This window comes from Anser anser, assembly GCF_964211835.1.
Source record: "Anser anser genome assembly, chromosome: 2".
In the NCBI taxonomy this organism is placed as follows: Eukaryota; Metazoa; Chordata; class Aves; order Anseriformes; family Anatidae; genus Anser; species Anser anser.
Window position 1 is genome coordinate 46061461 of NC_139721.1, and position 24626 is coordinate 46086086.

Here is a 24626-nt window from a genome sequence, read left to right on the forward strand (position 1 = left end):
TCTTCAGAAAAGTTATATATTCTTCTGCCCAAGATATTGCTATAGTATTGTTCAGTATTTTATGAAGCTGGCTACTGGCTGTAACTTTTCTGAAGACTCCGTACCTATTTTTACTATTCTATAATATCTTTCTGAGGGTGTGAAACTTGATGTTGATGAAGATTGCCATGACAAATCTTTAATTTTCTCAGTATTGATAACTTACCATTAAAAACAGGTTGTTTAAACTCCTTTCATTGAAGATTTGCATGCTTATATGCCTATGCTACACAAGAGGAATGAGAATGTATGCGTTAGGGTGACAGTGGAAGGGCAGGTATGTAATGGAAACTTTCTTCACTATGCTGCTGTCTTCCTCATTACTTTGGCTGATAATTATTGACAGAAATGGGAAGTTTTCTTTGAAAAAGCAGCACTGCTGCATGTTTTCTTTTGTCTTGAACAGAATCTTTACAATGAAAATCCAAAAATTTAAGTGTAAAAGTTTAAAACTAAGAGACTTTATCTGAGTGAATGTTCTGCCTGAGCTGTCAGTGCTCTGTATCTCAGTGTGAGTGAGGACACTGAGTGACGGGAAAGTGCCAGCTTTGCAGAAGCACTGCAGTGCCAAGCAGCTTTGGAAGAAGAGTATGGAAATAAGAGCTCAAGCTCCTGCTCTTACGCTGATCATATATTGAAATTACCACCAAGCCAGCTGTACCAACCAATGCACCAGCATTAGCATCCTCAGGAGCAGATGGGACAGCAGTCCAGAAACCCATGCTTGCTAGAAGAGCTTATGTTGCTGCACTATCTGGTGGTAAATGACTGTACTCTTAATAATCTTAACTAGTTTGAACAGTTTACCAAGTAGAACTGTCTCCTGAAAAAATATATTGCTCTGCTCATTATGAATGCTGTGCAGCAACTCTTAATAAAAGTCTTCTATGCTGCAGTAGACAGTTAAGTTTGTTAAACAGGTAATTATTCTTGTCAGGAGGGTTTAGTGAGGTATGGCTTCCTAGGAATGATGATAATATTTCAGCATGATGTTACTTATACAGTATCTGCATGATAGATGCACTGACCATTGTAGCATTTCCAAAGACACTGAAATGAGAAATAGATCCACCCTTGGCAGCCGCACAGTGGACACTGACTTCTGGCTCAGGAGAATAAAGTCTTCATTTCAAGATACTGCTTTTAGGCATGAAGCATGCAAAAATAAGTCTTTGCCACTGGATACCACTGACTGATAGAGTCCCTGTGTCTATAAAATGAATTTGAAATTTGCTGTGTTTCTTTAAGCAACAAGGTGGAAAATCCCAAAGTCATTTTTTGGTTCAAATTTTCTAAAAGTTCAAGTGAGATTTGTCTAAATAAAAAGTGAGCAAAGTATTCAGGATTTGGAGTAACATACAGATGTGATCATTTGCCTCCTTCCAGCAATTTTATTTCTCTTTCTCTAATATTTTCAAAATGTTATGCTTATAATTCTTCATTTTTGGTACAATTCCTTATTTTTTCATGGATTCCAACCCATGCATTAAATGATACAGCAATGTTGTCAACACTTTTTCTAGTCAAGGTACAAGAAAGAAGCCAAGAATAAAAATGTTTTTTAAATCTTTCATTAACATATGCTGGTTTTCTTCATGTTGCGTGTGGGGCGCAGCTTCATAAAGAGAAGAGGGTCTCTCAAGAATTAGCTATAGTACTCAGAAGATTGTTGGGGAAAAGTCATTTGTTGTAGAGTGCAGAGTATAACAAACAAAAAATAGAACATATTTTGAGCATAAATTATAAAATAGACAAATCCATTATTAGATTAAGCTATAATTTTTATTAGTTTATTATTAATATTATTATTATTTATTATTAGATTAAGCTATAACAGGGGAAAATTTTGACTAAGAGCCCAAAGAAAATTTATTGCAATATTTTATATAGGCAAAATATTTGGCATTACAAACCACTACAGAAAGATTCCTGAGGGCGTAATCCATTTTTGCACAAATGCCCTTCTCAGATATGTTATTTAAGTTATTGCTGAATGCGGTCGTATTTCCAAAGGATGTTGCTGCATGCTGATAGAGAAGAGTTGTTTTAAAAAGTACCTTTTGTAGGCACCCATATTCCATTTCTTGTAAACAATATGACTAGCACTTAGTGCTTTCTCTTCAGTTTCTTTCTTTCTTTCTTTCCTTTTTTTTTTTTTAAATAAAAATAAAAATAAAAATCTTTCAGGATCCTTGTTTCATCTTTAGATACTTAAACAGGGCTTTGAAAATCTATCTTTCTAAATTTATTTGTAGTACCCCAAAATCTTCAGTTTCTAAACAGCATATTTCAGCAGCTTTTCATATTAGTCCAATCAAGAAAAAAATAATGAGCACTGTTGAATGGTTCATGGTAAGTGACTCACTGCACAATTTGTTGTAATACATAAAAACCTCTTCTGTGATAAGATATTTTGTTCCACTGGGAAAGATTTTTAATAGTCAGAGTGGATCAGTAATTACTTATGGGTCCTTCAATTCCACCATTTTAACAACGTTGTATTATATCCTCTAAACAATAACATCTCTGTATACAAATAAATTTTGAGCTTAGCATTAACACATTTTGAATGTCTGCCTGTAACAGTGATGCCGATTTTGTTTCTGGGTGTGAAGAACACATGCATATGGATGCATATAACCACTTATGTCCAAGGAACCAATAGGGCTCATTTCATATTGTGTTCTTATGTGCAAGTCAAAAAAAAAAAATCTTAATCTGAAGGATGAAATTTAGGGCCTGGTAACTTAAATAACCACTGAATATTTAAATAATCAATATACACCCTTGCTAGTAGCACCATATAATTGTAGTGACTTCTGAAACCCCAGAAGTGTCTTCTGAGAGGAGGTGGTACCTTAAATTTGATGACATACAGATTTCAAACCCAATAAGGGTATCAGAGAAAACTGATTCTCAGGCCTGGGAACTGTATGGTCAGGGACCTATTTGAGTCATTTGAGTTTGCTAGAAAAAGAATTTGAAAGTTATGGAACCTAATGTTAGAGATCAAGAGAAAGCTTTAATTTTGTCCACATAATAAATCAAAAAACTCCACAAAATTACTTATATTTACTAAAAAATAGACCAGCAACTATTGTTTTTATTCCAGAATTTTGCAGAATCTGACAACTAATCTGGAAAAGTGGTTTTACTATATCTATTCTGCACAAGGAATGTATATTTCTCTATAACAATGTAGGCTTCTGTTTGCTTGTATGTCATCTACCTTTAATTGGCCACCTAAATAATTCAAAATATTTACCTAGGCAGTTACTAAAATATTTAACAATATATTCAGCATTTATTCCCTGGGGAATTGTTCCCATCCTTGCCTGATGCTGCTATCTTTCATTTCATATGTGTCGTTTGGGCACAGGAGGGAAATCTAGAATTAATAGCTCAGATCCATGTCTTTAAGATCATTGAAATGCCTTAAAGGAAAGACTATTCAGTATGTTTTTTTCTTTGTCTTGAGTAACGGGTTGTCATTTATTACAGTCTACTTATTCACATCTGAAAATCGTTACTTCAGATGCCAGATGTCTCATCATTTTTTGCATTTGGCAGACACGGATCCTCAGCTGGCGAAAGCTATGGCAAAATCATTCAAGTAAATGAAAGACCGTCCCATTAATGTCCTCACTGAACATCGATGCATCCAACGGAGGTGGATGATGAGAATAAAGTGACAGTTACATCAGTACAGCTTAGCAGTAGGAGCAAAGTGGATATGTCTCATTGTTTTGATTTCTCTTTAAAAGCTCTTTTTAGCATTAGAAAAATGCAAATGTACTAAATGAGAAAGATAATATAAGACTTTAAACCACAAAATTTTTCATGGTGTATACCATCTTATTCTTGAAGGCTACAGAACACATGGATAGGAGACTTTGATCCTATTAACATTGCATGAGTGGAGATCAGCAAGAAAACAAAACCTCGAGTTATGCCAATGGGAAAGTCAGTTACATAAGTAATTGTCTACAAACACAGGAAAAATACCCTTTCTTTTACAAGGAACTAAGGTCATCCATGGCTAACTGGAAAACAAGGTTAGTCCTGCCCCTAGATCTGCCTGTGGCATTTTTGGTCCCATATTACCTAAAGACCATTAATAAATATAGCCTTGTTCTTCAAGCATACCCAGCTCCTGTCCGTCAGAATATGGTGTAGCTGTCTGGTGACATGGGCCACTCTGAGGGATCTAGTGTGGGTTCATGGCCTGACTCTTTGGAGCACATCACAATTTTTCTTTTTCCTCCTATGCAGAAAATAACTCTCCAGCTGTGCACATCTGTCTAGAATGTGGTTACAGAACTTCTAGCAAATTATTTTTGAAGTTATTTTAGATCCGGAGGAGATTTAATGTGAGGAGTACAGCAGACTTTATTCTCAGCTGACTGAAGTTCACAGTAGCTTTTGGCCTTGAGCCAGTTTTTGTCAGGTGCAGAGCAAGCATCCCCAAACTCTAATTTCATTGTCCATCAGTGCAGCAGCAACCACCACAGCCACCCTGAAGGTAGTGACTGAGACATCTCGAGGCTACAGAAACTACCTGTCTTTCACTTCCCACATTTTAAAAACTGTGGAGTGCATCCCAATTTCATAAACATAAGTAGATTAAAAATTAATCTGATTTGACTATAAAATATTTTAAATAGTTTTTGCCAGCTTGCTTGTCAGGTGTCTACAACACCAGTGAATAAAAGGATCCTCACTCTCATGGATTTTAAAAGCCAAAAGTGAAGTGCTCTTGAGAGATGAGCAATGGTTTTGTTTGTGGATATCCTCCCATAGAAAAAGCTAACAAATCTTAATTAAAAAGGGGAAAGACAAACTGACAAATATACCTGGACTGATAAGTATGAGGCCAAAGTTACGCTCAATTTAATGGAGCTACAAGATACACAGCTCCTGGATAGTTAACTGTGCTGGGTCTGTGATAAATTCATGGTCTGCAAAGTAGAAATATGATGACAATCCTATTACAAAGTCTTTAAGAAGTATATATGTTATTATGCCTCTCAAAGCAATGCAGTGGATTATAAGATCTGTTTTGTGTTCCATAACAGTGATTTGTTAACTGGTTAAAACTTACTAAGCAGTTATAGTCTCCTTCTTCTCCTACCCAAAGGATTTTTTTTTTTTTGTGGGAAACAAAAAACAACATTTAACTTCTTTTTCTCTAGATTTCAATCCCAGAATTTTGGCAATATTGCAGTAAAAAGAGTTGTTCTCACATAGGCTAATGTTAAGTATTTTACTGTCAAGGAAATGACCTAAAACATATATGTCCCTCCAAATTACATTTGAAGAGGTAAAACTGTGCCAAGCTGATTAAGAAATCGCAAACAGCCATTGAATGCTACACATTTAATTTGAGCCTTACATCTGTTTTATTCTCATGAATTACCATTTACTTGGATTGAATAGCTCCTGATACAAACCAGAGTGCAGTAACCGCATGATTCTGCATTTAATGAAGCCAGTGGTAGATGTTATTTCAATGGGTACAGCATCAGCCTCTGTTTGTGAAACAGCAAATCTTTGTGCCTGAAAGAGCAAAACTGAGATGCGCAGCACATCTCAAGTACCAAATTTAAGATTGCTCTGAGCAGCTCTTGGAGGAGTGTGAAGGGCAAAGGCTATCCGAAGTCAGAGGCCTGCCTGCCCTTCTTGCTGTCATTCCACAAATGTTCTTCCACAGCGTATAGCTGACTTACACCATCTATACACTCCTGTCTTTGGCTTCCTTTGCTGGATGTACTAATATAACCATTTGGGATCTGTGTGATAAATCACAGCATTAATTAAGTGGGGTTAAGAAGACTCTACCTTCTTCTGTTGTACACCCGAACCAGTTTCACCAGAAAGCACGGGGTTGCACAGCAGCCCAAGCAGAGTCAAGTCAAGGCTCCTGCGCCCCTGCTCTCAACAAGCTGTTTCAGGAAGATGATCTAGTTGTTGATGGAAGTTGATCAAGTAGTGACCACTGCAGCTGCAGAGGCTGAGGAAGATGCTCTCTTAAGTTCTAAGGGTTTCTAAGCTAAGGAGCAGTGGTCTTGGAGACTGGGGGATGTGGAAAGGCTCTGGTAACAACAGGCGTGGAGGCATAGAAAGGAACTGGTTAGCATGCTGGTGTCCTGTGAACAGCTGCTAGAGAGTGCTTGGATGTCTGCAAGGTGAAGTTCAGAGCGTGGTGATATTTTGGTGGCCAGCTGATAGAGTTGGCAAACTCAGAGCAGTTTCCAGGTGTGTATTAGTTTTTAAAAAAGATTTAAGTGTTCTGGGAGATGTGCTTGTATCTGGGAATTGTATACTATCCCATAGTTGTGTTTGTAACATTAACAGCCTACGTGACTTCTTGCTTTGAAAATGAATCAATATAATTTATATTAATATCCTTATGGAGGGAAAATAAAGAGGAGAGATAAGGTTTTGACTGGCATCATCCTCTGTTTCAGTATCAGAGTTTTACAGGAACAAATGTGAACTATAAACAAAATAGTTACTTTCATAGTTTTGCCATATTTGATCTATAGAGCCCGGGCGAAGTAGAAGAGGTTGTCTCCACCAGACCCCAGGGTACTTGTGCTCAGGTGCTTGTGGAGACCCAGCTCCGTGTTGAGGCTGTGCAGCACCCCTGGTTCCACTGCAGCCAAGCGTGGAGTATTTGGGCTTGCGGGGTGGGGAGCCCCAGGCCCCCGTCCTCAACACGGGGAATCGAAGTCCGAACCCAGTGCTCTTCAGATCTGCCTCGGCTGTCACAGCAGACGGGCTGCCTCTTCCCCTCGGTGCGCGGAAGATGATGTTGAGGGACGGGCTTTCACGAGGCGCTGGGAACATACCAGTTTTTATGGCGAAGATAAGGGGGCTGGTTTTATTTTGCTTTGTTTCACCCCAGTGCCGAGCTTTATTCCCGCCGCTCTTCCAGCGAGATCGGCGCGGCCACGGCTCCCTCCTGCCTGAGTCGCGCCCGGCGGATTTGGGGCAAAGCATCCCCCGGAGGGCCCGGGGGCACCTGGCCGGCCCCAGCCCGGTGTGCGGCGGCCGGGCTCGGCTCCCCCTCGCCGCGGAGCCCCCCGGAGGGCTGGGCCTGCCCCCGGCTCGGCAGCAGCGCCGCAGCCCGGCTCCGAGGTCGGCGGCAGGGGGGCGGCAGCGGGGCTGGGGCCGGGGGGGCTGTGGGGGCGCCCGGAGCCTGCAGGGGCTGTGGGGAACTTGTGTGGGGAGCCGGCGCCCGAGGCTCTCAGGTGATCGTGTGGGGAGCGGCTGTGCGTGAGTACATCCCCCTCCTCCTCCTCCTCCTCCTCCTCCTCTTCATCCTCCTCCTCTTGGCGTATTCGAGCTTTGCAAACCCGCGAATGCCGGGCCTTGGGCTCAAGCAGCCTGTCTGATGCTTGGCTTTTTGGAGGGACTTGTGATAAATACTGATAAATACTTCGGGAGGGACTCTTCTCTGGGGAGCGCTTACCGAGCGCAGCGCCGTGGTGCTCCCTCGTGCAGGTGTCGGGGGAGCTGTGCCAGCCCTGGGAGGCATCGCCTCCACCGCACGTTGCGTGGAAGTGGAGGAACTTTTAACCCAGCTGTTTCACGTTGTGTGTCTTCTCCAAGCTTTGATTGCTTTTTTCCATCCTGCCATATCGATGTCTTTGTGCCACCAGTCCCAGGATTCGGGGAGTCACAGGAAAATCTTATATTGCTTTCAAGTAGGCTGCTATCCATTCAGCTTATGCCAAAAGCCTGAACACGTTGTTTCTTAGTCTCTCAAAACATTAGGCAAAGAATGCAAATCTGGAACTTACTCTCTAAAAATCCCATGATCTATAAAAAATAATTGATAGCTAAGGGCTGAACTGCATGGATTGAATACTCCTGAGGTTGGTAGGACGGCTGATTTAATTTATTCATTTTGTAGTGGCTTTGAGTATTTTGTTTTCAAACATATTGCTGCTTGCGGCAGCTTAGAAAATTGTTTCTCTGAGTCTCTGAGCACTTGTTAGCAAAGTTGAGCTCTTATTAGTGAAGGTACGGGACATAGATTTGTTTGTCATTTCTGCAGCCCCTCAAATACTGGTTATAGCTGGACCTGAAACAAAAAATTTTTCTTAGATATGAAACAAATCTCAGCTGTGAATTTCCAACTTGCTTTTTGTGAACAGCAACTCTAAGTTCAGTTCAGATGGCTTCCAATCAAAAGAAAGTTGAATACCAGAAAGCGTAGTTGTATTCTCGTACAGAAATAGATTACTGGTTTTGATATTTGTCTGCGGGTCAGCTTCACTTTTTCACTGGTAGTGAGGAAATGAAAGACTTTTAAAGAAGGGCACGGTGTAGCACTGTGCGATGCAGCCTTTGTGGGTCCTAGTGGCTTACAGAGGTATCCGTTGTCTTTGCATTGGAGCAAGTGTTTGCAGCCCAGTTAACAACCAGAAGGATTCAGATATGCACTTTACGCCAAGACTATTTAACAGTGATGCTGCTAAGTGGTTCTGAGCTAGTTTGATTACCGTATCCTGTGGAAATTATCGGCAAGTCCAATATTTTTGTTTACTAAGGTTGGTGTCACGGTGTTTGCATCCTGGGAACAAGGCAAGATCTGTAGGGCAAAGTAATATAGCAGAGTAATATATATTTTCAAACTATCTGCTAAAGTTCAGCAAAATGCGAGTGCTAGCAACTGTGCCTGCCCTAATTTTTGCTACAACTTGTCATACAGGAAAGGGGTAATGCTACTTTTTTTTTTTTCGCAGCAATATGTTCTAACCTTTTTCTGCATAGAGAAGCAAGATCTCTGTTGTTTAAGAGTGAGAAATGAGGCATTTGTGCAGAACTGCTTTGGGCATTTGGGCAGACTTTCCCGGAGCTCTAGAAAAGGTTTGTAGACAGGGAATCCTTTCCAAGTGTGTAGCCACTAGGCGGTGGGCTGCATGGCTTTGTGAGTAGGATGCACATGGCCTCAGGTTCAGGCTGCAGCAACGATGTCATGTGAGATATTGTCTCTGTTAGGGTGGGGAACTGCAAGTGATTCACTCTGGGAGAGAAACCAGTTTGTAAGACAGAGTGTGGAAAGAAACTTCTCCATAAAGGAGAATTACCTGAGGTGGCTAAAGACATCTGTTGACAGGACCAAACCCAATGTTAAGTTTTTCCCCGCTTTGTCTCACCATCCTCCTGTTCCCCAGAATTGAGGAAATACCTGGGAGGAGATATACCCAGATGGGATTAATTTTGCTGAAAACATATTGCAGGGTTTAATGTAGGTTTACTTGTAGCTTTCCTGCTACATTAAACCCCACAATAACTGCAGCAGGTTCCCTTCAGCACCCTGTAGTGTCTCCCCATGGCACCAGGCCAGGAATCACTGAAGTCTCAAGAGCCTCTAAGCTCCAGAAACTGAGAAAAACCTTGAGACAGCTTTCCAAACATCCCACAAGACCTCAGGGCTAACAAAAATGTCGTGAGACATAAGAACTGCTCCTTTGAGTGACACACAATTAGACTCTTTACTCCATACTTCAGAGCAAATGCCTCTAAGCCTGATGCCATGAAGGAGATCCGAGAGCTCTCTTAGAGCTGCCCCTGAGGAAGCTCATGGAAGGAGAGTTCTTTACACTGTTTTCCAGGGACTTGATGTGAGTTTTGTAGTGTCAAGGTACTACAGCCAATAAAAGTTTGAACAAAGCAAAGAGAGGAAGAAGGCAGGAAAGATATGTGATTTTCATACGTAGCTTTAAAACATGAAAAGGTGTCATTGGGAAAAAAAAATCAAAATATATCAAGAGAAGAATAAGAGACAGCTAAGAGAAACAGTTGAGGACAATGACAGGCACAGAAATGATGTAGTTAGATGAAAGGATTGTACCTGTCCCATTAAGAATTTGCACAAGGTAAATGAGAGACAACAGAAATCCTTAATTATTTAACTAAAGAACTTTGAATATGGAAGAAAATTGAATATATTAAGCCTTTGGTGTGAACAAAAGTCTTTTAAAGGGATGGTGGAATAAAGGTGTGAGAGCAGCTGTGACTCAGCTACCGATAAGGAAGGATATGTCCATGCCACAGACAGATGTAAAAGTGTGCGTGAAGAAAGCCTTTTCTAAGAAAACAGCTTTAGGCTCCAAAGAAATGAAGAAAAATCACAAGGATAAAGCAGATATTCTTTGGAGAAAACTTACTTAGCAGGGCAAGAAAGGATGGTTTTAAATAAAGTCTTTGTTAGGGTTGAACCAATGAGTGTTTGTTATAAGTTTTCAAGGTTGATTTAGAGAGACATCATTATGGACTGTGGTCTTAGTACACTTTAACTGTCTGAAAACAGCATGCAGATTAATGTAGAGAACAAAAAAGGCTAGGGTAGGTGTTGCTAGCAGCCAGGCGATGGCAGCGCATGGGCGGTTCCTCACTTCTTGGGAGTAAACCCACATCTTTCCCCCTGTGGAAGAAGATGCAAAAAGTGATTGTGGTACTGATACAAAGGAGGCAGATGTGACCCTAGACTGCGATGGGTATTTCTGATAAAATGCTGGTACTGAGCTAACCAGTGGAGGATGCATTCATAGCAGTAGAAATTTGGCTGGTAGGGGAGGAGGATGACAGGATATTTCCACACTCTTAACTAGGCGATTAATCCTTGGCGGAGACTGGGAGAGGAGAGACAGACAAAACAACCCTTCTGTCATTTCATTTGGAAATAATAAATGATGAAAACAAAACTGGCTCTGAAGCCGTGTGGATAGGTATCATGGTACTGAGAGACTTTCTGGTAGACCAGAAGACAAATTGAACTTTGAGTGTAGAGTAAAGAGTAGATAATTATACGAGCACCTTGAGGAGCCCCAGCTAAAGATCACAGCTCAGGAAATAAGTCTGGCAACCCTAATGGTCAGTTCTCTTTAACAGCTATTTAGTCTAGCAGCTATATTAAAAAACAAACAACAAACAAACAAAAAACAAACAAAAAAAGGCAAAACAACAACTAGACAACATAAACAACATAGATAGATTTATTATTTCACTGTGCAATTCAATAATTCAATAATTTATTGGTACTATTTGTGATTCTGGTCTCCACATCCCCCAAACCACATAACAGAAATGAAAAAGGTACAGCAAAGTTCAAAATTATAGAAAGAATTGACTACCAGAAGAAGAAACTTGTTCTTCCCCATTTCTCAGTACTTTGTATTTACCACTACTTTCTGTGGCCAAAATGCCAGAATTATGAAGCTTCTAGAGGCAACTATAATTTATGGACATATTTGCTGGTTTTAGGCTGTGGACCACTGATATGGGCCTGCTTCATAATTAATTTGTGCTTTTTGCAAGTATCTTCAAATGATGCCTCCTGCGAGTCTACAGAGATTGTACGAGATCCCTGTTGAGAATCGTTAGGTTTTCTTGTGGTGCTTCCCATCGCCTGTACTTCAGGAGCTTGCCAAGCCCTGGCAGAACAGGGGTATGTAGAGGCAGCTTGGCCTTAGCGTGTGCATAGTCGGTAAGTGGGGTGATTTGGGCGTTGGCATGGCCCTTTCATTTCATTTAGGTAAAGAGCAGAAGACACTGCTGACTGCAGAGTTGGGTCTCATCTCACCAGTAGTATTGGCATGGGGAAACTGCAGAGACATGACGAAAATGGAAGGGAAAAAGCAGCGAGTTAGACAGGGATAAAATAACAATAATAAAAAAAATGCCTCACTGTTCAGAGAAAACAGGCTTTGGTGGGGCTGTGGGCAAATGTTCCTGCTCTCAGAGATCTACACAGTGTTTATCTATCAGCAGTGTTAACTGCTGAGAGAGATGGCAATTTGATCAATTCATGAGGTATTAGCATTTATAACCCACTGTGTCTTTTAATGATCTCTTTTAAACATGTATGGGGGAAAAAAATGTTTTACTCAGAGTGGAAAATCCATAAAACTGCCTATTTCCAAAGCCACAAGTGACTGCAGAGAGATGCCAGTTTTTATAAATAGACTTAAATAAAACAAGCAAAACTTTAGAATTTGTGCCTGATTAAAGAGCAGTGCTAGTGTAACAAGGATTTTATACTGCATGAAGAGATTGAATAGATTTAGTGTGAAAATTTTAAAGTGAAAAGAACAATTGAATGAAAGTGGGTAACTCTAAAAGTTTGCACCTGCAGAGATGGCAGCTCCAGCTCACTGATATATTCAGGAGTTCTGTGTATTCCTTTTGATGTTTCTTGGATGGATATTACCAAGAAGTCACAGCATGCCCAGCATTTTGACTTTTGTTAGTGGTTCAGATCAGGAAGAGTATGACTACGTGCTTCAGAAACTTACCTGGTGTTTGTGAATTAATTGGTAAAAATGCATTCTTTTCTCCATGTTCAGTGATGGTTTTCAAAAACATCCTGAAAGAGTTTCCACTGTGCACTGAAGCTCTTCTGTCTGTGTGGTTGTGCATGCCCTCATGGAGAGGCACCTAGGAAAATTCATTTTGTTTCCCATGATGGAAAAAAATATTTCAAATTCCTTTATCAAAAGAGAGAAAAAGTGGGAATATGAGACAAAATTTACATAAACATTTTTACCATTATTTTATTGAGGACAGGCTGACTTCATGGGGAAAACACATGGAAGCAGTGAAGTTACAGGTGGGTTATAGAAATGCAAATGATTGTTGGAAACTTAATTCTGTAACTTGTGGTGAGTCCACAGCTGACTGATATCAGGTTTGTGTGTTTGTGCCCCCAGAAAGCTCCTTGTTGAGGTCAGGACCCTGTATGTTGTTCTGGCTGCTTGAGGGGTCCAGACTTGAGGAGAGAGGCAGAATTCAAAGTTTTTTCCCCATGGGCTGCAGAGGTCATGGGCACAGCTTTGAGAAGTCTGACTGAAGGAAGGAGTCCAGAGTGCAGAATAATGTGGGGTTTGGGGTCTAGAGAAAATAGAGCCATTGCTGTTACTTTGTTGGTCACATCCATGGAGATCTGACATCCATCTGCCGTTTTCTTCCTAAAAAAACACATTTCCTTTGACCTTCTTTGGCTTTATGGCAAAACCCCCTTTCAGAAGCATTTGGACCGTTTTATTCCCTTTCTCCAAAACTCCTGCCGCTGCTGTGTTGCCCCACGCACGATGTCATCAGTGTATTATTACGGATGTTCAGGAGCTTCCAGCCCAGCAACAGCAGCTGGGGTGACATGGATTTTGCCTTCCTGGCTTTTCTTCAGAGGCATGCCCACACCACCATCGAACCAGACAGTGACACCGTTCAGCCTCATTGCTTTGGTAAACTCTGGGCTGCCAGGTCCGAACAAGCCCTGGGCTTGTCATTCCTGGTGACAGGCCCAGGTTTTGGAAAGAAACTGAAGAGAGAAACAAACAGCAGATCTCTCCCCAACAACAGCGTCCCTGCAAACATGTCTGAAAAGGCTCTGGAGAGACCAGAAGGCCGAGTGTGTTGATGGCAGTGCCATTTCTTGGAGCTGAATGCACATTGGGATATGCTGACCACATCCATGAGCAGCATTGCTCTACCCCTTTTGCAACTGCAAGTGCATCCATGCCATTTCTCAGCAGTCACCCACCAAGTGCTTCTAACACACCTGGATCACACCAGGAGTTGGTTTCCAGTGACCACCGTCTTTGCTAAAACCAGAGCCCCCCTGAGGAAACGTTTGGTGGAAGGCATTTCCAGTTTCTGCCAGAGGGATCAAAGCCCAGGGGCTGGTGGCTCTGCTTGTCCCAGGAGCTGAGCCTCAACCCACCTCCTATCCCCACCCTCATGGGGGCCTCTTGCAGCACCACTTTTGGGCCCTGTGGCCTGGAACACCCATCCCACCTCCCACCCCCCATTTCTGGCATCACACATAGGCTCTGCCCTGAACTCTCTGGAGTAAGAGCAAGACACTGTCTGTGTCAGAGTTACCATTTTTATTTATTTTTTAATGAAAACTAAATGTGCCCTGCTAAAGGCGCCGGGGGGGCGGCCTCTTGCAGGGGTGGGGAGAGTCTGGGCTGCTGTTGGACCTCCTCTTCGGGGGGCGCCGGGGCCCCCCACGCGAACTGTCCCTGCCCAGGCCAGGAGGAGAGGGCCCGTGGCTGCAGCCCTGCATTGCAGCACCTTCTGCTGCCGCCTCTCCCAGCTCTCTGAAGGGCTCCTCCTGCTCTGTGGGGTTGGGTGCAGTGGGTGGGTGGCCAGGACCCCCATGCAGGGCAGCACTGGAGGTGCTGGGGAGCTCCTCAATATTAGAATCCTCTGAGCTGCTGGAGGAGAGCACAATGGTGAGAGGAGTGTCCCGGGAGGAGGCAGCATGGCCGGGGGTGGCTTCAGCGCTGTCTTCTGGCTCCCAGGCTTCTTGGGAGTCCCTGAGGTCCACCTCAGGGCCATTCTGGTGCTGCCTTGCAGGAGGGGGTTCCAGGAGCCCCAGCTCCTTGAGGAACTCATCACTGCACATCTCTACGGTTCTATCAATGAGCTGGTTCACAAAGCTCTCTGCATGGCCCTGCAGGAATGGCTGCAGCTCCCGAACCAAGACCACCTCCTCCAGCCCGCAGCGGCACAGCCAAGTGATGACGTTGGCCTCTAGCACATCCTGGTCCCACCAGGCAGCCCCAAACAACTCCCTGGCTTGCTGGCGCAGCCAGGGCCTCAGAGGACCGAGGATATCGGGGTGTTCCCTGAAGAGGGCCGCCCATTCCTCAGGCAGGAGGCCGCTCACGGCAGTCTGGGGCACCGGCACTGCAGCCCACTGCTCATCCTGGTGGCTGTCCTCTTGGTTCACGGCATGGCGGACAACTCGGACCTCCAGAAAGTCGTCTTCGGACCAGATGGAGTAGCGTATGGAGGTGATGTCCTGCCTGCAGAGGGGGCAGTTGGCGCTCCTCTTGGCCCAGCGCATGATGCAGCCCAAGCAGAACTGGTGCTGACAGGGGCTGACGACGCTGGGCTCCTTTGGGGTCCCCTGGCACACAGGGCAGGTGACGTCAGCCTCTGTGGCCATGGTGCTGTCTCGCAGCGGCGGGCTGGGGAGAGCTGTGGATGGGGAGCTGCTTCCCCTCACTGGTGCCGCTGTGACAGGTGCTGCGCGCTGCAAGAAGGAGAGAGGCCAGGGTCAGTGGCTGTGCCGGGGCAGGCAGCGGCAGTGCCCCGGCCCCTCAGCAGGAAACCCCCCGGGCCCAACCCCAGCCCCAGCCCCACAGCTGGGCTGTCCTGTGCCTCCCGCGGGCCGCCCCAGGGCACTTGTCCCTGCACAGCTCACCTGCACTGCTGTGAATGTGCTTCACAGGGCCCCAGCTGCCTGAGCCAGGCAGAGCCGGGGAAACACAGGCACTGGCTATGGGGACGGGCACCGAGAGCAGCTGCCGGTGGCCCCCCAGCACAGCTCCACCAAACCCTTGCTCGTCTCTCCAAGCCTCGCGCACACGCTCAGCTGGAGTCCAGGCACGAGCCAGGCTGGGACAGGCTCTGCCGGTGCCCCAATATGAGCAGCAAGAGCCGTGAGGTCACAGCCCATCACTGGGTGTCATCACAGTCCATTGCTGGGTGACATCACATCCCATCGCTCTGTGTGACCCCCTCAAAAACAAAGTACATGTCTGAGAGCATTGCCCAGATGCTTTGTGAACTCCAGCAGGCTTGCTGCCCTCACCACTTCACTGGGAGGTCTGTGTCAGTGGCCAAGCCCCCTGCCAGTGAAGAATCTTCCTCACCTCCAGCCAGACCCTCCCCTGTCCCAGCTCCATGCAATTCCCTCGAGTTTTGTCACTGTCCCCAGAGAACAGAGCTCAGCCCCAGCCCCTCTGCTCCCCTCGTGAGGAAGCTGTAGGCCACCATGAGGCCTCTCTTCAGTCTCCTGCAGGCTGAACAAAAGCAGAGACCTCAGCCGCTCCTCATCCGTCTTGCCCTCCAGACCCGCCACCAGTTTGAAGCCCTCCTTTGTACACTCTCCAATAGTTTTACGTCCTTCTGTTATTGTGGCGCCCAAAACTGCACACAGGATTCGAGGTGAAGCTGAAAGAGTGCAGAGCAGAGCACAGCAATCCCTTCCCCTGACCGGCTAGCGATGCCGTGCTGGAGGCACCCCAGGATATGGTTGCTGCTCCTGGCTGCCAGGGCCCACAGCTGACTCACGTTCATCTTGCCATCGACCAAAAGCCCCAGATCCCTTTCTGCAGGGCTGCTCTCCAGCCTCTTTTCCCCCAGACTGTCCATACAGCCAGGGTTGTCCCTTGCCAGGTGTGGAATCTGGCACTTGCTCTTGCTAAGCCTCATATCGTTGGGGATTGCCCAGCTCTCTACTTTGTCAAGATCTCTTTGCAAGGCCTCTCTGCAAGGCCTCTCTACCCTCAATAAACTCAGCCGCTCCTCCCAATTTAGCATCATGCGTAAACTGACTCAGTATGCCCTCAAGTCCTACATGCAAGTCAGTTAGGACAACATTGACGAGAACTGGTCCTAAAATGGAGGCCTGCGGAAGCCCCCTAGTGACTGGCTGCCAGCCTGATGCAACCCCATTTACGATAACCCTTGGAGCCTGACCCATCAGCCCCTTGTTCACCCATCGCATTATTCATTGCTCTAGCTCTTGCCAATTTGTCCAGAAGGAGACTGTGAAAAACAATACTGAGCTTTACTGAAATCCAAACAGATGCTAACAGCTGGCTTCCCTTGGCCAACTAGATGGGTGTCTCAATGTGTTATAGGGACTTTCTCCTTTTCCCCAGGAAGTAACAGTTTTGTACTGGGCAGGCCCTGCTCTGTTGTCTGAGTCCCTAGTGATGGCTAAACAGGTGGCCAATGCTAAACATATATTGCAATGTTGGAATGTCCCAGCACCCATGTGCCTTCAGTGTAGTCCTTAACAGTCCATTTTCCCAGGGGCCAGTGCATGAGAGGGGATGTGATAGACTCACTCAATGCCATCCTCTTTGGCCCAGCAATCTAGGAAGTTGGCCCAGGTATCATAGAATGGTTTGGGTTGGAAGGGACCATAAAGATCATCTAGTTCCAACCCCTCTGCCATGGGCAGGAACACCTCCCACTAGACCAGGTTGTCCGAAAACCCATCCTGCCTGGCCTTGAACACCTCCAGGGTTGGGCCATCCACAGCTTCTCTGGGCAACCTCTTCCAGTGCCTCACCACCCTCAGAGCAAAGAATTTCCCCCTTATACCTAACGGAAACCTACTCTGTTTTAGTTTAAAGCCATTTGGCCTTGTTTCTACCCCAAAAGTCCTTGACAAAGTGTCCCTCCACAGCTTTTTGTTGTTGTTGTTGTTTTGTTTTGTTTTGTTTTTCCCAGCTCCCTTTAGGTATTGGAAGGCCTCTGTAAGGTCTCCCTGGAGCCTACTCTCTCCAGGCTGAACAATCCCAACACCCTCAGCCTTCCGTCATAGCTGAGGTGCTCCATCCCCTTGATAATCATTGTGGCTATGCTTTGGATTTGTTCTAACAGGTCCATACCCTTCTTTTGCTGGAGGCCCTGGAGCTGAGCACAGGGCTCCAGGTGGGGTCTCACAAGAGCAGAGCAGAGGGGGACAATCCCCTCCCTCGCCCTGCTGGCCACTCTGCTTTTAATGCAGCTCAGGTTATGGTTGGCTTTCTGGGCTGAAAGCACACGTTGCTGGATCATGTCAAACTTCTCATCAACCACCACGTCCAGGTCCTTCTCAGGGCTACCCTCAACCCATTCTCCCCCCAGCCTTTATTTGGGCTTGGGATTGCCCCAGTGTGGGTGCAAGACCTTTCACGTGGCCTTGTTGAACTCCATGTGGTTTGCACAGGCCCACCTCTCAGTCCTGCTGTAGTGGGTTTACGTGGCAAGGTTTTGGTAGCAGGGGGCCATAGGGGTGGCTTCTGTGAGAAGGATTTAGAAGCTGCCCCATGTTTGGTAAGGACCCCACTGCTGACCAGAGCTGAGGCAATAAGTGATGTTGTTTTGCACCTCTGTGAGAGCATATTTAAGACAGGGGAAAAAAAAATGCTGCGACACACAGCAGCTGGGAGAGTGAGAGGAGTGAGGAACAGCCTTGCAGGCGCCAAGGTCAGTGAAGAAGGAGGGAGAGAGGTGCTCCAGACGCCCGAGCAGAAGTCCCCTGCGGCCTGTGTTGAGGACCATGGTGAAGCAGGTTGTCCCCCTGCAGCCCATGGAGTACCACGGTGGAGCAGGGTTCCATGCTGTAGCCCGTGGAGGAGACCACAGTGGAGCAGGTGGACGTGCACTGATGGAGACTGCGGCCTGTGGAAGACCCCTGCCAGAGCAGATTCCGGGCCGGGCCTGTAGCCCGTGGAGAGGAGCCCACGCAGGAGCAGGTGACCTGGCAGGAGCCGCTGCCCGTGGGGGATCCAGGTTGGAGCAGTTTGCTCCTGAGGGATGGACCCCGTGGTACGGAGCCATATCTGGAGCAGCTCTTGAAGAGCTGCTGCCTGTGGGCAGCCCACGTCAGATCAGTTCACCAAGGACTGCATCCTGTGGGAGGGACCCCACAGCACAGGGGACGAGAGTGACCGAGAAGGAGCGGCAGAGAAGAAGTGTTATAGGCTGACCATAACTCCCATTCCCCCGTTCCCCTGCACCGCTCGGGGGGAGGAGGTGGAAGAGGGTGGATGGGGGGGAAGGTGCTTTGGTTTTCTTTCCTTTGTTTCTCGCTTATCTAGCTTGTTAGTAATAGGCAGTAAGTCTTAACTATCTCCCTATGCTGAGTCTGTTTTGCCCATCACAGTAATTACTGTGCGATCTCCCTGTCCTTATCTCAACCCTTTTCATCGTATTTTCTCCCCGTTCCTCTTTGAGGAGGGGGAGTGAGAGAGCGGTTGTGGTGGAGCTTGGCCGCCCACCCGAGTAAAACCACCACACCTGCCCAGGTCCCTCTGGATAACATCCCTTTCCTCCAGAGTGTTGAGACAAGGTTATCATGAAGAGACTCAAATGCCTTGCACAAGTCCAGGGAGATGATCTCAGTTGCTATTTCCCTATACACCAGTGCTGTACCCCAGTGGTAGAAGGCCCCCAGATTTGTCAGGCACAATCTGCCCTTAGCAAAGCCATTTTGGCTGTCACCAATCACCTCCTTCTTATCCATGTGCCTTAGCAGAGTTTCCAGGAGGATCTGCTCCATGACCTTGCCAGACACAGAAGTGAGACCGAGTGGCCTGTAGACCAGGGGAATGCATGAGTTTGTTTCAGAAATGAGTCCCATTATCTGATTCCATTCTTTTGGGTGTGCCATGTCACTGTAAGACTTGCTTTTCAAGGCCCTGTTTGAACCAGAGCTCCTTTTCCCATTGAAGCTGCTATCACTTTCCCGTGTTTCACTTTGGTCAAGCTGGCACTTTCTGACTAGAAGAAAAACAAAAAGAATACCTATTTTCCCCTGAAGCCAATCCTTTCCCAGACAGCCTTGCTGATAGATACTTAGGGTGTGCAAATGTCTGATCACCTCCCCATCTGGACACTTCATTGAATAGGGACAGTTCAATTTCTTGTAACAAGGGGTGAAACTTATGTGATAGCAGGTTACTTCAGAAGTGAATCCCTTTTTATAGTGGCCACACAAAACTAGTGCTGTGAAGCAGCAGTGATTTTTTTTTTTTTTTTTTTTTTTTAAGACTGTACATGCTGTAAGTCTACCTTTCCCTATGCTTCAATGAAAGAAGAATGAACAACTCCCTTAGTTTCCTCTGGTTTTGAAATTTCAATTTTTTTTTTTTTTCAAGGGCATTTTTGGTGGGACATAAACAACTTTTTCATGACCGTGTTAAATATGATCCTGTTAACAATAAGATTTATTTATTTATTTATTTCTCAAAAGGTCTTTCAAGTATACCATTTTAATTGTTTTGGGAAGGGGAATTAAAGAAAAAAATATTTGAAACTGAATCTCTATTTCTTTTTTCCCCAGATCTTTAATTTTGTTTAATGACCATTCTTTCTTTAACAAGAAAGATAAAAACCAGCAATACCTAACCCTTGCTAAGTTTATTAGTCAAGCCCGGAAAGAGCCTGATAAATATTTTAAGGTTTTTATTATTATTATTTGTACAAAACATATTGCAAAACATTTTTGATAACATAATATATTTTTTCCTCTACTTCCTCATGACTTTGTAGAATTTGCCTAGGTAGTGGTGTTAGGTTGTTGCAATTACAGGGGAATAGACTTGCTGAAACACAGTACTTATAAACTTAGTGCTCATAGATAGGACTGCAATGTGCTTTAGGGTAGTACTGTAAGATCAGATAAAAGTAGAAATAGTCTTGGCTGCCTAAGATATGCATTAAGTTTCTTTGTCAGACTATGTAAATACCAAAAACAAATTTTTGGGAACTTGGCATATTATCTCAAATAATACTGGAAAGCAATTTTTTACCATCCAGTTTTAGTGGTACTTTTTTCCAAGTATAGGCATGTTGATTCTCGTTCCCACAACAGAGTGCCTAATGCTTATCTGCAACTAATGAGCTAGAGTCATTTTTATGGGCCTAATTTTATAAGTTGTAGATATCCCCAAACAAAACAAATCTGAGCTAAACATTCTACTTCGTGAGGTGCACCAATGATGTACCTAAGATACAAAGAAAACAGACAGGGGCTAGTGAACCAATAAACACACAATTCACCTCTATTTTTCTCATCAGCTGGTGTACTTAATTCTGAAGAAGAATTTGTAAGAAAAAAAAAAAGTATATATTTCCTGGAAGATCTCAAAACCAGAATTTTTTTTTTAATTTCTTTATTTTTTTGGTGGAACTGTACTATTTTTATATAATTGGAGAATTTATTTAGGCATGGCATTTCACAGAGATGGAAGAAAATTGAGAAACTCTCTCATCCTCCTCCTTACTAGCACAGTCTTTGGTTTCTCGTTTGAAAAATTTGCCTGGATGGATAAAACTCAAGTTCATGTAAGTGGGCCTTTACCTAATATCAGTGAGGAACTTGCTTAGGCTTCTCTGGAAGATTTTTTAGTATGGAGCAAAATAAACCTCAGGTTCTGCAAACAAGCAGCCATAATTCAACAACTAAGTATCACCCAACATGTCAGACATTTGCAGCCAAAAATAGGATTCAAAAGTTTCTTTTGGCAGGTGAAGATAGTAGGTTTTACATTCTTCTTGCCATGTAATTGTACTGGGAGAGCATGTTAAGTCTGTTTGCAGCTTTTTCACAGGCCAGATCTTTCTCCTAGTACTGGACTCCTTACGCGTTTGCATACAGAAGATGAGCAAGGAAAGGGATTTTACTCTTCTTTCTGGGAGAAGTTTTGCTGTCAGTTGCCTGCTACTGCTAAACAATTCACTGAACTGCAGAGTGGATGAGGTGGGAAGAAACCTCTGGGGATCATCTGGTCCAACATCCCCTGCAGCAGCAGGTTGCCAGGGGCTTTGCCTAGTCAGGTTTTGAATGTCTCCAAGGATGGAGACTTCATAAGCTCTCTGGGTAACCAGTTCCAGTGTTTGAACACCTTTAGTGTAAAAATGATTATTATTTTTTAATGTTTATATAAGATTTCTTGCATTTCAGTTGTTGTGTATTGTCTGGGCACTGCTGATAAAAGTCTGGCTCCCTCCTGTTTACTCTCCCTGCCTGGGTGTTAATCCACTTTGATAAGATCCCCCTGTGCCCTCCCTTCTCCAGGCTGAACATTTCTATGTCCCTCAGCCTCTCCGCATATAACAGATGCTCCAATTCCTCGATTATCTTCCTGGTCTTTCACTGGCCAAGCTCCAGTATGTCCATGTCTCTCTTGTACTGGTAGGGGTGGGCAGAACTGGGCCCAGTGCTCCAGGTATGGCCTCACCAGTGCTGATCAGTGGGGAAGGGAGTACACCTTCCCGGCCAGAGAATTCAAGGTGCTAAGAAAATGTGAGATGTTAAGAAGGGGTATGGGAAATTAGTGGTACTGGTGAGGAGAACGGACGGTGAATTTCATGCAAAAAGCTTTTCTCTCTTTTCTCCAGGTGCTTCTCTGGCTCACAGATACTTCTGGCTTGCATAAGAAACGTTGTTGCCAGAACTGACTTGAAGCAATAGGCTCGTTTTAATTAAACTCAAATTTTTTTTTTTTTTTAATAGAAAAAAATAATCAGTTAAAAGGTAACGTTCTGACCAGCTACTATGCAAACAGTCATACTGAATACAATGTGGCTGAAGGTTTCTGTGTTAGAATGTAATTAAGCTTATAAGAGAGCATTACATTGCTGGAACTGTAATCCCTCTGGGTTATCTGACGGGGCAAGTATGACAGTAGAAGGTAATTGGCCAACCTTTAATATGTATCTTCCCCAAATGAAAGGTTTTGCTGTTCACAGGGGAATACTGGAATGGACTGAGGGAGCATCAATACATGTCGTGCTGTGGTTATATTCTATCTGTGTCATTGGATAACAACAAAATGAAGACTGAAAGTATTTCTGTTTGATTATAGCTGAATGATGCTGGCAGTTCCTCTGTAATCTGAAGCTGAGTCAGCTTTTGCCTATTAGATTTGAATATATGAATACAGTAAATAAGTGTTAGGGCTATCAGGAAGATTTCTTGTTGACAGCGATCAGGATTCATGCATGACATAGATGTTTTTTGTCATACTCCAAACCTCAATAGCAAATTCTTGCTGATATCCAAGTCTTTTTTTTTTTTTTGTCTAAAATATGATATTTTTGTTCAAAAATCCAACCTTCTTCTAGATATAAAACCTTTAGATAACTGCTTGAGATTTGCCAGTCTACTACATGTCATGACCCAGACGGTCATATAATAAAATCACTTTGTGCTGTTTTCCATCAGCTAAATGGAAGGGGAGGTCCTATCCTTGCTGATGTCAGTGTAACACTCACTGCAGCAGGACTGAGATATTTCCCTACATTCCCCTGGCCTGGCAAGTTTGCCTATAAACAAGGGGCTTTTATGGTAAAGCTGAGACAGTGCAGAGGTTTCACATTTATCCTAACATTACCTGCTTTTAACTACGAGTCTGACTCTGGTAAAAGTAGACAGAAGATCACAGAAAAGTTACTAAGTTTTGTCAAGTGCTGCATGCAGTCAGTAATAGCTGTAGTAGAGTCTATGTTTCCAAAAGGTAACGGATATGTAACTTGGCTTAAACTGATACCATTCATTTGCACATCTTTACTATAAGAGGAGTTCATAAGCAGTCATTTTACACGTGTAACGGTGTAATCCACCTTTCATTTTTCATTGTAGCTTTGTGACTCCAAGATTTGCATTATGTCAGATCAGAGAGAATAATGAGTGAAGAAACTGGTTACACTGGTTGTACACCTGCTACCATCCTCTAAATGAAAATAAGTTAAAGTACTTTTTACTTCCTTAACATAACCTTCTGCCTAAGCCACAGCAGCAACATCAGAAGAGATGTTAGACTTGCTGGACCAGCTGTAATGTGACAGATTTTCTGAGATTTTGAAAGAGTAGAGTTGTTAAGCAAAGATACACATAAAATGGGAAAGAATTGATAGTGGATAAAAGAGTGCAGTTAAGTAAAACCTCATAAATCTATCCTAAGTGTAAATGTGAAACAGAAATGGAATAAATCAATAGCGATTGAGGAAAAAAAAAAGGCTAAATATATTTAAAAGTAGTAACAATAAAAGTCGTATAAAAGATCCCCTAGTTCCAACTCCACTGCCACCTCCCACCAGACCAGGTTGCTCAAAGCCCCATCCAGCCTGGCCTTGAACACCTCCAGGAATGGGGCATCCACAGCTTTTCTGGGCAGCCTGTGCCAGTGCCTCACCACCATCTGAATGAAAAATTTCTTTCATGTGTCTAATCTAAATCTACCTTCCTTTAGTTTAAAGACATCACACCTTTTTCTGTCACTACACTCCCTGACAAAGAGTCCCTCCCCAGCTTTCCTATAGGCTCCCTCTCTTCTTCAGGCTGTACAATCCCAACTCTCTCAACCTGTCTTTGTAGGAGAGGTGCTCCAGCCCTTTGATCATCTTCATGGCCCTCCTCTGGACTCATTCTAATACTGCCATGTCCTTCTTGTGCTGGGGACCCTAGGAGGATACCCTCAGATGAAGGCAACTCAAATTATCTTTAGCAAGAATGATTTGTGAATATTGAGATATGGCACCTATTCCTTCAGGAACAAAGAATGCATATCACTTGAAAGACCCCCTTCTGCACATCGCTGGGCATTCTCTTTCCTTTCCTTTCCTTTCCTTTCCTTTCCTTTCCTTTCCTTTCCTTTCCTTTCCTTTCCTTTCCTTTCCTTTCCTTTCCTTTCCTTTCCTTTCCTTTCCTTTCCTTTCCTTTCCTTTCCTTTCCTTTCCTTTCCTTTCCTTTCCTTTCCTTTCCTTTCCTTTCCTTTCCTTTCCTTTCCTTTCCTTTCCTTTCCTTTCCTTTCCTTTCCTTTCCTTTCCTTTCCTTTCCTTTCCTTTCCTTTCCTTTCCTTTCCTTTCCTTTCCTTTCCTTTCCTTTCCTTTCCTTTCCTTTCCTTTCCTTTCCTTTCCTTTCCTTTCCTTTCCTTTCCTTTCCTTTCCTTTCCTTTTCTTTTCCTTTTCTTTTCCTTTTCTTTTCCTTTTCTTTCCTTCCTTCCTTCCTTCCTCTCTCTCTCTCTCTCTCTCTTTCTTTCTTTCTTTCTTTCTTT

The 24626-nt window shown here is 44.1% G+C and overlaps 1 protein-coding gene across 4 annotated transcripts in view; it reads left to right on the forward strand.

Moving 5' to 3' along the window:
• Positions 1-24626, forward strand: part of LOC310893709 (opsin-5-like) — a 67330-nt gene that overhangs the window by 2819 nt on the left and 39885 nt on the right. Inside the window, exon 1 of one of the 4 annotated variants that reach the window (XM_083823023.1) lies at positions 6004-7179. The exons of 1 other annotated variant lie outside the window; for it this stretch is intronic. The gene's annotated coding sequence lies outside the window, so the exon portion shown is untranslated. Of the gene's footprint in view, positions 1-6003; positions 7180-7262; positions 7318-24626 lie in introns of those variants that run through there. 2 more of the 4 variants (XM_083823021.1, XM_083823026.1) reach the window with 2 other exon arrangements.